Genomic DNA, 11,141 nt, shown 5'->3' with positions numbered 1-11,141 from the left:
GGTCATACGTGCCCAAAATCCCGTGTCTTTATTATATAATGCACAACAATAGTGCACTCAGGGTTTAATCTTGTGAGGTGGGGCAGAGTTGAGTAGACGATTTGAGAATACACACTAGGCATCGCATACGATCTATGACTGAGCATCTGCAATGATTGCTAATTCATAAGTAGTATAGAAATAGAAGACACGACGCAACATAAATAAAAAAAAAAGAATTTTAATTAGAAAATGATTTTTGGAAAATTTTCTAGTTTTCTTTCCTTTTTTTTGGGGGGGGGGGATCTTCCCCCCTCTGGGTGAGTCACTGGTGCACAACTATGGTTACTTCGTACGTTTATCTGATGTTTATCTCCGGTGTTCTTTATCTTGTCAGATAAAGAACACCGGAGAGAATGCAATCCAGCTAAATTTAACATGCAGAAAAATTACATTTTAGTTACTTAAATAAAGAGCCAATAGGCTTAATTTCGGCGATTACATTTTAGTTTATTTCTGTTTTAGCTCGGTAGGTGGCTCGCTTGGATATGAAAATGTGTTGAGTGTTTTTAACTCAATGTTGCTTAATTATCGCGATTATGGTTTGTTTATTGAAATTTGCAATTCACGAAAATTCACCATCGTAGGAGAAAAATAATTATTTTCAATATTTTGTTTTATAATTATTTTTAATTTAGGTGATCTCTTATTCTCAAGCGTGGGATGTAATGGCAGTGGATTGAGATAGTTTCAACAAGCATTTGGTATAGAATTATGAGGTTTGTTTTGACATTTGTAAAACGAAAATGCAAGAGAAATTTTTAATAACCCACCTCCCTGGTTACTATACTTTCATAGTTATATGTGCTGTGGATAATGCATAATATCAATATAGATTTTTGTAACTTGGCTTATCATATTGCCATGGCATTCAGAGCCTGTTATGAATATCATGTGCGTTACATGCATGCTTAGATTTAATACTTATTTATGAGTGTTTTCATGTATTGGAAAGTCAATCTTTTAGTTAATGGAGAATTCAAGTCGATTGATAGAGCCTCTGTTACTAATGGCTCACGCAAAAAGTTATGTTTGAGCGCGGTTAGTAGTTGGAAGGAGATTAATCGTACGATGCTGTTGGCACACTCTCCCTCCATGAGTCTTTGGATTTCCCTGGAGGTGTCAAATAATAATAATAATGTTTTGTCTTTAGGCAGGAATTTTCATCTTGAGGTTCATGCCCTCTGGCGGTAAGGATTTGTAGTGTATCCCACATAGGTTTTGATGCAAGGGGTAAAGGCATAGAATGCAAATTATTAATACCATCATTGATGCCCAGAGTTGATGAGAGAGATTCTGTCACCTACTACTTTGCATTTTGCTGATTGCTATCCTGCCTGTTAATTTTTATCTGACAAACCAGTGAAGACTGCAATAAACACAGCAATGCTGCCATCATAGCCTTATTTGCTTCTGTTTTAATCCCAATCACACCAGAAGTCTGCTTATTAAATGCATTTTATGTTAACTACTTGAGTTTTCAGATGGATTGGCAAGTGGGAGAAACCATTACCATATAATTTTGAATGGTGATATGCAGTTGTTTGCAGATGATGCAAAGTTGGGGAGAGCTATCAGGAGTAGAGTGGATACTGTAGCTTTGCAAGAGGACTTGAATACACAGGATGAATGGGTAAATGAGTGGGGATGTCATGTCAATGTTTCAGAGGGTAAGGTTTTGAAATTTGGGAAGCAGGGATGGGATGTAAAGTACACAATCGGTGGAAATATCTTCGTAGAGGAGATGAGAGATCTTGGAGTGATTGTAGACAAGGACCTTAAATTTCGGGGACATGTTACTAAAATTGTGAAGACAACACAACGGATAATGGAAATGATGTGGAGGATATTGACTTGTAGAAGTAAGGATGTTATGGTTCCTTTGTATAAGGCTTTGATCAGGCCACATATGTATTACTGTGCACAGATCTGGTCACCTGGTTTTCAAAAAGATGAAAATGCGTTAAAAGTTCGGAGGCGATTGGCTAAGTTGGTTTCTGGTCTCTGGAATGTAGAGTATGAAGACAGATTGACAAAATGCAATTTGCAGAAATTGGTGGATAGAAGGAGGAGGGGGGGAATATGATGTGGAGGACATTAGACATATAAGCTGTTAAGAGGTTATTACCAGATTAATGTCAGGAAGGTTTTGCACAGAATGGGTGAGGATAGCAAGAAAACAAGAGGTCATCCCTGGAAGCTGTATAAAGAGGGTGTGAGCAAGGGAGTGAGGAGCAGTTTTTTTGCATGGAGAGTGGTGAGAGATTGGAATTCATTGCCCAAGAGTGTGGTGAGTGCAGAGACAGTGAATACATTTAAGGTACCGTATGATAAACTCTGTGTATAACAGTGGACCTCCCACGATGAGCTTTGACTCCATGGAGGTTTTTATAATAATAATATAAAACTGGCTACCTTTTGTCGAAAAAAATAAATAAATAAAAATAAATAAAGGTCCTCCCAGCTCTTTCAATGATAATTATTAATCATCATCAGCTTTTAACTGGTTATTAACAAAAATTAATAAGCAGTGAGTAAAACATTAAAACACATGCATGGATCAAACAAGAATATCATTTCATCTAGCTATAATGTACTTTTCAAGCATTTATGTATAGGAACAGTAAACTTCTTATATCTACTCAGCAATGGTCTTCCGGCATTCTTACTAATTTTGAATTGTCTCTATCTGTTTGAAGTTTCAATTGAAGGGGGGTATCGTAATTATAATTTAATCAATATTTGCTTTCTTGAATAAAGAATGGTAAACATCCCCTGTTCTGTATTTTAAACATAAGCATTACTAATTTTAAGAGAATTTTTAAAATATTTTTTCTCCTCATATATAAGAATAAGAAAAATATAGCATAAAAATGCATTTCAAGGAAGGTCGTAATCATTAATATTTAAATAGATACAACTTGCAAACCTATATCTATTAGCACAATTTTCAATCAGGTCTCTTCTCATCCCGAACAAGGTTCACAAGCTTAGACTCAGTGCTGGAATACCAAATAGGCAGAGTAGGCACATGGGGCCCCCATTTATGGGACCCCATGACAATGGATCAAAATAATATTGATTTGATCTTGAAAGAAAATTACAATCAAGCTTTCTTAAATTGTTTCCAAAAGATAGAAAAAATGAATTAACTCAAAGAAATGAAAACTTTACATTAAAGACTCAATAGAGAAAATATTGTATTAATGTAATGTAATGTACCCATTAACAACTCAAAAGTACATAAACCATAGACATCAGGTTCACATTACAGTTCATCTCTTAAAAGCTCATTTTCTGTCAGCTGTCAGTTAGGGCGGGGGGGCTGAGATTTCCACTACCTAAGGGCCGCCACAAGGTTTAATCTGGCACTGCTTAGACTGCAGTTGTAAGTTAATTGTATTTGAAAGCAAGACCAGTATATTTGAACATCCATCTTATATGTCACTGGCTCAACATCCCATTTCAGTATTAACTGTTTAAAAGATAATCATAGGTGCTATCCTTGAGCAGGCTTTAGTCACTTTTTTCAGTTCTCTTATTTGCTTGAAGTCAGCATGGATTTTGTTAGCTGGAACACCTATTCAATTCATCATTTGGTGGATTATTTGAATTAATTACTCAACTAGTGAGATTGTTGTGTGATGAAGGGAATTAATTGATTTGTCCAAATGAAAGATGTGAGGATAAAAAAAATCCTCTTAATACCTTTTGATTCTTTATTTATTCTTTTAGTCATAACATTCTTAGAATATCAGAAGGCTGGTCTTCACTCAGTGCATGATTGAATGCAACTTTACTTTAGTACTGATGTATGTATGCCATGATTTTGCTGAATAGGATTAAAAACCTAAGTTTTTTTCAGGTGTGTGTGTGTGTGAGGGAGGAACCTTGCCTACATTGAAACTGACTCTAGAATTAAAATAAGAAAATCTGCTAACACCTTTTATTCCACAATAGGGAGTAGTTGAGGCTATTTAGCCCATTGTTTTTTGGAGGTTGAGGGAGAAATTCCATCTCCACTGGTAAGCCAATCAGAGATAGCTGGCCTAAGACTATCACTAATTGTAAATGGCATCTGGTGAAGGGATGGCAAGCAATGTTGTTGTCTTGAGTTTCTTTCCTAACCCTAATGTAATACATTTATTGTCTGAAATAATGTGGGTTTTATGGTTGATTTTCTTGAATTTCCTGGAGAAAAGACTTGTTTGCCTTTGAGAGCTCAACTAATTTGGGAATAGGTTGAAGAGTGGTTAGTGAAGGTTCCTCTAGTCAGCAGTTACATTCAAACCAAGAATGGCTTTCTTGGGCAGCCTAGTGCTATGGGTGCAAATGCCACTTCCACAGGACTACACAGGCCTTAACTTTGCTGAAATATCTATACATAAAAATATAACGGAAAAACTCACGTAGAAAAATTATTTAATGGTATAATTTTCGCCCGTGTGTCACAGGCATCTTCAGTACAATTAGGCACAAAAATTAAACATTAACTGACAATTCCATTAAATAATTTTTCTACGTGAGTTTTTCCGTTATATTTTTATGTATAGTTATGTCTACTCACGGTTTACCTCTTTTAAAACTTTTTGCTGAAATATGGCATTTGTTAAAAAAATATTTTCTGTAGAATCACTTGAATTTTTGTCCATTTCTTCTCCTGCAAACTTAACACACATGGAAGTCACCACAGGCATATTAAAATATTAAAGAAAAGTTACTGAAGCCCTAAGGCAAAAAAAAAACCTGGATTTAAGAGCATATGGGAATCAGAATCTTATAGGAAGTTTATAAGTTACATATCTTAATAACTTCCTGTTTTTATATGTGCAGAGAAAGAAATATTAACATACATGAGAAAGAATCGTCTGCGCGGTTAGCCTAGTGGCTATGCGCTTCACAACCATATGCCTGGGGAAGGAGTGTCCTAGGTTCGATTCCCGTCGGTGACGTGAGGAGCTGAAGGATCTTCCTCAGCCATAGCCAAGTTAGCCAGTCTTGGGCATGGACAGCAGGGTTTTTTTCCCCAGTTTATTCTGGGGTTTTTCATCCCACAAAGCAGGCAAACTGGCCTTGAGAACTTAACACTACAGGCCATAGGATATACCGGGGCATAGGGCTGACCACCTTATCCTGTAAACGGATTGAGGTCCGATGATCAATGGACCCTCGACACCGCAAGGTAAAAGAGGGTATAAAGAAGATGATGATGATGAGAAAGAATCAGAAATTTGGTAGGGGGTGGAAGAGAAATATTTAACTACAATATAATCCCAGTGATTTATCTGGAGGTCTCCATATTTTCTATTTATTTCCTAACATTTTCCATGTTTCCTTTTCCTAGACTGCTGATTTAATTTCTTAGTTTGCCACAGAATTTTTTTTTTTTTAGAAAACTTTGTCACATGCCTTGTTGACTGCATGTGATACTGTTTACTTCAAATTTTTGTACAGGATCTAGTGCTGTTTTTGTTTTCAATTTATTTTTATTTTTTTTCCCAGTAATGCATTTTTGTTTAAATGTCTCTCCCATCCACAAAAGTTTGTAATCTTATAGTATACATCAGTACCATGAGTGGACTAAAGCATTTCTTAATAATTTTTTATTTTATATATATATATATATATAATATTCATCCAAGCTTAATTTGCTTCCTCAGTCTTAAGTAAAAGGTTGATTATATTTCACTAATTTGAGCCCTTCCCTAGGGCCTATGAGTTGTGGAAATACTTTCTGAATATGAATGCTGTGCCGAGCAAAGCGGCCTTTTGCAGCTGCCCAATTTTTAATCCATCTAACTCGAGTGCTTCTAGATGTTTTTTCAATGTTTTAGGGATGGTGCCTAAAGCACCTATTATTATGGGAACAACTTTCGTTTACTTTTGCCAGATTCGTTCAACTTCGACTAGCAAATTGCGATACTTTGTCATTTTTTCAGTTTCTTTGTTGTCAATCCGACTATCTCCTGATACTGATATTTCGATAAACTTAACAGCCTTGTTTTCGCTTTTTTCAACCATTGTGATATTGGGTGTATTACATTCCAAGCTTTTGTCAGTCTGGATTTTAAAATCCCAGAGTATTTTAGCTTTTTCATTCTCAACCACTTTCTGGTGAACTTTATGCTTCCAATAGTCTTCAGATACTTTAAACCATACTTTTTACATAAATTCCAGTGAATTATCTTAGCTACGTTATCAGATAAGTGGGTGCAACAAAAAAGATTTTGCTGCACCCACTTATAATGTGGTCTACTGTGTCTACCTTTTCTTTGCACGATCTACATTTACTGTCTTCTTGAATTTTTTGTATTTTTGCCTTCATAACATTGGTTTTAATAGCCTGCTGCAAAAATTACTGATTCTGTTTCTTTCTTTAGTGCTCCATTTCTCAAGGTCCAGGTCAAGTTGCTGTCAACGCTGTCCTCTATGCTGTGAAGGTATTTTCCATTCAATGCCTTATTTTTCCGTCTTTCAGTTCTCACTTTTACTTGGTTTTGTATTCCAATTTTGTCTCCATGGGTTTAAATAAATCCTCTTTCCTCAATTAGAAATTATTTATAAATCCTCAATTAGAAATTTTTCCATTGTTTGCTGCAGATAATCATTCAAATTTCGTTTTTCTTCTTCAATAACTTGCTTTACTTGTAATAATCCTCTACCTCCTTTTTTGTGTGATAGGTAGAGCCTATCAATGTCACTGTAAGGATTGAGGGCATGGTGCATTGTCATTAATTTTTGAGTTTTTCTAAATCTTCCATCTCTAGCTGGGTCCATTCAACAATGCCTGCTGAATATCTCAGAACAGGTATGACCCAGGTGTTAATTGCTTTTATCAAATTTCCAGCATTAAGCATTGACTTAAAAAGTTTCCTTAGTCATGTTATGTATTCTGCTCTGGTTGTTTCTTTGATCTTATTGTGTCGAATTTCTGATGCTTCTAAAATTCCCAAATATTTATAGCTATCTCTGAATTTTATTGCCTTGATTATTTCACCATTGAGCAGCTCGATTTTGTTCAGATTTTCAAACTTTCCTCTTGTTATTCCAGCAATTGCACATTTCTCTAAGCCAAAATCTATTGATATATCTTGACTGAATTTGTGCACAGTATTAAGCAATTAACTGAGTTCATTCTCTGATTTTGCATACAACTTCAGATCGTCCATGTGTAAAGGTGAGATAACTTTGCACTTTTTTTGCACAGTTTGATAACCATGAGCAGTTTTATTTAAAATTCTAGTGATATAATTTTATATATATATATATGTATGTATAAAATTGGTATTATTTATTTATTTTTTACATAGTTTTGGAAGTGCTGCACTAGAAACCAAACATAGAACTTTTTCAAGCTACTTCAGGCCTCTAATGGCGCAGTAATCTGACATCAGGTGATGAAATTCATCTCCAGATTTACTCCAGATAAGCTTGCGAAGAAATTATATTCTTGGTTGATCTATTTATCAAAGTGTAAGCAAACAACGTTCGCACATCAAGTACTTTCATGCCTAGGGTACTTGTACATAGATACTGATGATATCACATCAATTGCCTTAGTATCCCATTATGCAAAGCACATTTCTCTTTGGTTGTGCATTATGGGAAGGGCCACTACCCAGACATTTGTATAAGTAAAGAGTCATTTCCAAAAACTAGGTTTCAACATTTGTGTAAGTAAAGAGTCATTTCCAAAAACTAGGTGATACCTCAAATCACTCTACCCTCAATAAGTGACCCAAAAGATCAACTCATTAATTCTTGATTACTCAAAGCTCAATGACAGCAAACCCTACCACCAAGCAGAATCACTCGTCTCCCAGGAAAAAAGCATCCACCAGAGGGCCCTGATAAAGGCCATGGCAGTAGAAACTATACCATAGACAAACATTTAATGAAATGCAGTGATCAACACCACTTCAGAGATCCCACATCCATGGAAAACTATGCGAGTGGGAACCAGACCCAGAAGAGATGCCAAGGTTTAATTAATGCAGAAGTCATATATAACTTGTATATCCTGGGCCATTCTCAAGATATCCCTATCAGCAATAATGTAACTGAGAGGACGTTGTTTCTTAGGCAAATATTTATGCCAGAACATATTGTTAGTATGTAGTCTGCACGGTTAGCCTAGTGGCTGTGTGCTTCACAACAATATGCCTGGGTCAGGAGTGTCCTAGGTTCGATTCCCGTCACCGATGGGAATCGAACCTAGGACACTCCTTCCAAGTAGGGTTTTTCCCCCAGTTTATCTTGGGATTTTTCATCCCGCAAAGTAGGCAAACTGCCCTTGAGAACCCAACAATACAGGACATAGGATACACCGAGGTGTAGGGCTGACCACCTTATCCTGTGAATGGTTTGAGGTCCGATGATTATTAAACCCTCGACACTGCAAGGTAAAAGCGAGTAAAAAGAAAATGAAATGAGTAGTTCATGTTCAAAATGGACATCATGCAGATATTTATGATAATTGCTAGCATTGCCCCTTTTATTTATTATTATTTTTTCCCCAACGTTTCTATGCGTATATCTGGGATTATTTTCCTACTCTGCTGCTTTGGTTCAACAACAACTTTTTTTTGTTGTCTAATATCAGCTACTGCTCATTTTGATTATTATATACTTTCTCTACTTTCGAGAGTGCAAGTTCAAATAAGTTGCATTGGCTAATTTCTCATTTTGAAATTTGTCCACAGTACTTTGAGATTACCATCATTTCAAGAAATTTATCTCTTTTTTTTTAAATATTTTATTTATTTATTATTTTTTTTATGTTGACCCCACATGTGAAAAGTCACAAGACCTATAACACTACAATGCTATGTGTGGGCAAGTGATTGAGGAGTAAAAATGTAGCCTGTTGATATGTTTCTTAAAGAATGAGAAGTTGTACTTAGTGGGGAAAAACAGTATGGGGAGATTGTTCCAAAGAATAGAGGTAGATGGAATGAATGAAGCTGAGAAGTTAGTTTAGTATGTTTGAAGCTGGACAGTGTATTAGTGTTTGCAAGAGGCTGCTCTAGTTCTGTGGTTACAAGTGGAGGAATGGTAGCAGCCAATTCAGAGGAGCCATGTCCATGATAGTACTTATAGAACAGACAGTGCTGAAACAGAGCATCTATGATAAAGTGACTGAAGAGAGTCTGTGAGGAAAGGATTATCTGTTAAGTGGCATGCTCCCTACTGAATAATATCAAGTATTCTTAGAGAGGTCTTGGGTGCTCTACCCCAAATGTGGGAACAATACTTGAAAGTTGGACAGATCTGATCTGAGACTTATAAAGTGTTTGAGTTGAGACGAAGAGAAGTAATGTTTAGAACAGAAAAGAACACACTTTGCAGAGGCTGAGGAGGCTGTGTTAGTAAAATGCTTTTGCCAGGATAAACTGGATGTGATGATCAACCCAAGAAGAGGAAGTTGATCTTGAAAGGAAATATCAAAAAAAAAAAAAAAAGCATTATCAAAAATGAGAGGGGACGAGGTAGGATTTTTTTGTAATAAGGCAGGCTTGAGTTTTTTTTAGCATTGAAATTTACTAAGTTGTCTTCACCCCATTTCAGGATGTTAAGGAGGCCAATATTCAAGTCACTGGTGATGGAAGAGCTAGAAGCATTTAACATTAGAGTACTGCAGGGTTTATCAAATAAAGAAGAGAAAAATGAAGATTACTATCATTGGTGAAGCTGTGAATACGGTTTGAAGTCAGAGAAAGGAAGATGAGTGTGGGTGAGAGCACAGAACCCCGAGGCACTCGAGCACTGATGGAGAAATCTGATGAGAGGAAGCCATCTGCCATGACACACAATGAATGATCAGTGAGGAAGCTGACAATCCAGTCACAGAGTGTAGAAGGGAGACCATATGGTGGTGGTTTGTTCAGGAGGCCTTGGATGCCACACACTGTCAAATGCCTTTAGAAATATTGAGAACAATGCCATGAGTTTCTCCATGTCTTTCCATGGTCTGAGTCCAGAGGTGGGTGAGGTTAGCTAGGAGGTCAGCTGTAGAACAAAAATGGTGGAATCTATATTGGTGATTACTAATTAACTGATGAGTCTCCAGATAATGAAGAAGCTGGTTGTTGATAACCTTCTCTATCACTTTTGAAAGTACTGAAGTAAAAGCAATAGGACGATAGTTAGATGGCTGACTTTTATCTCCCCTTTTTGGGTATAACACTTTTTGGCTTGGGTTTGCTTTCATGCTGTCAGGTAGATGCCAGTAGAATATGAAAGTTTATATAGATGATACAGAATGGGTGTCAATTCTGGAGCACATCTTGAGTACAACTGGAGGAATACCATCTGGACCAGGAATCATATTAGTATCAAGATTAATTAAGGTTTTTCTGATGTCCTTTTGGCAAAAGTTCAGAGAAGGAATGCAGCGGGCAATTTATGGAAGTATGGGAGATGATTTGCTTTGGTTATCCAGGCAGGAGTCGAGGGAAAAAACAGATGCCAGGAGGCCTGCCTTTACCTTGGATGAGGTTACCGTAGTGTCATCAGGATGCAAGAGAGGCGGCAACGTGGAAGGGCAGAAGTTATGCCCAACATCTTAGCTAGGAGATCAGCTGTAGAACAAGAATGGTGGAATCTATATTGGTGATTGCTAATTAACTGATGAGTCTCCAGATAATGAAGAAGCTGGTTGTTGATAACCTTCTCCATCACTTTTGAAATTACTGAGGTGAAAGTACTTCTGGTTCTTGCTCTTAGCAAGGACTAGAAGGCTTGACTGCCAGTTGAGCAGACGGCGAGTTTATTGCATTTTATTCTTCTGAAGTATGCTTTGGAATCATTGGTAACTTTTTTACACATGTTTCTGGCTGTTGAGTAAGCTGAATGAGAAGCTGGAGTTTTTAATTTAAGCCATTGAATATAAGCTTCATTTTTATCATGAACTGCAGATGCACATTTGAGATTGACTGGAAGGAAGATGAACTGTAGAGAAGGAGACTTGAATAAGATTGTGGTCAGAGTAAACAATCTGAGAGAAGGCATTATGAAATATTGTATTCGATAGGGAGGTACTCTACTCTACTAGAATTAAAGAAAGACAAGAAAATAATAATCACAAAGCGGATAAAGGGAAT

The 11,141-nt window shown here is 36.6% G+C and overlaps 1 protein-coding gene across 2 annotated transcripts in view; it reads left to right on the top strand.

Annotated features, from left to right (window-relative positions):
* Positions 1-534: 534 nt before the first annotated feature.
* Positions 535-11,141, top strand: part of LOC150098196 (UPF0235 protein C15orf40 homolog) — a 101,787-nt gene continuing 91,180 nt past the window's right edge. Inside the window, exons 1-2 of one of the 2 annotated variants that reach the window (XM_090406438.1) lie at positions 535-758; positions 7,091-7,216. The gene's annotated coding sequence lies outside the window, so the exon portion shown is untranslated. The remainder of the gene's footprint in view (positions 759-7,090; positions 7,217-11,141) is intronic. The other variant, XM_090406437.1, reaches the window with a different exon arrangement.

Source organism: Typopeltis vanoorti, chromosome 16, assembly GCF_054136105.1.
Source record: "Typopeltis vanoorti isolate ZY-2024b chromosome 16, IOZ_Tvanoo_1.0, whole genome shotgun sequence".
Classification (NCBI taxonomy): Eukaryota; Metazoa; Arthropoda; class Arachnida; order Uropygi; family Thelyphonidae; genus Typopeltis; species Typopeltis vanoorti.
This window is presented reverse-complemented; position numbering and strand designations above follow the sequence as displayed.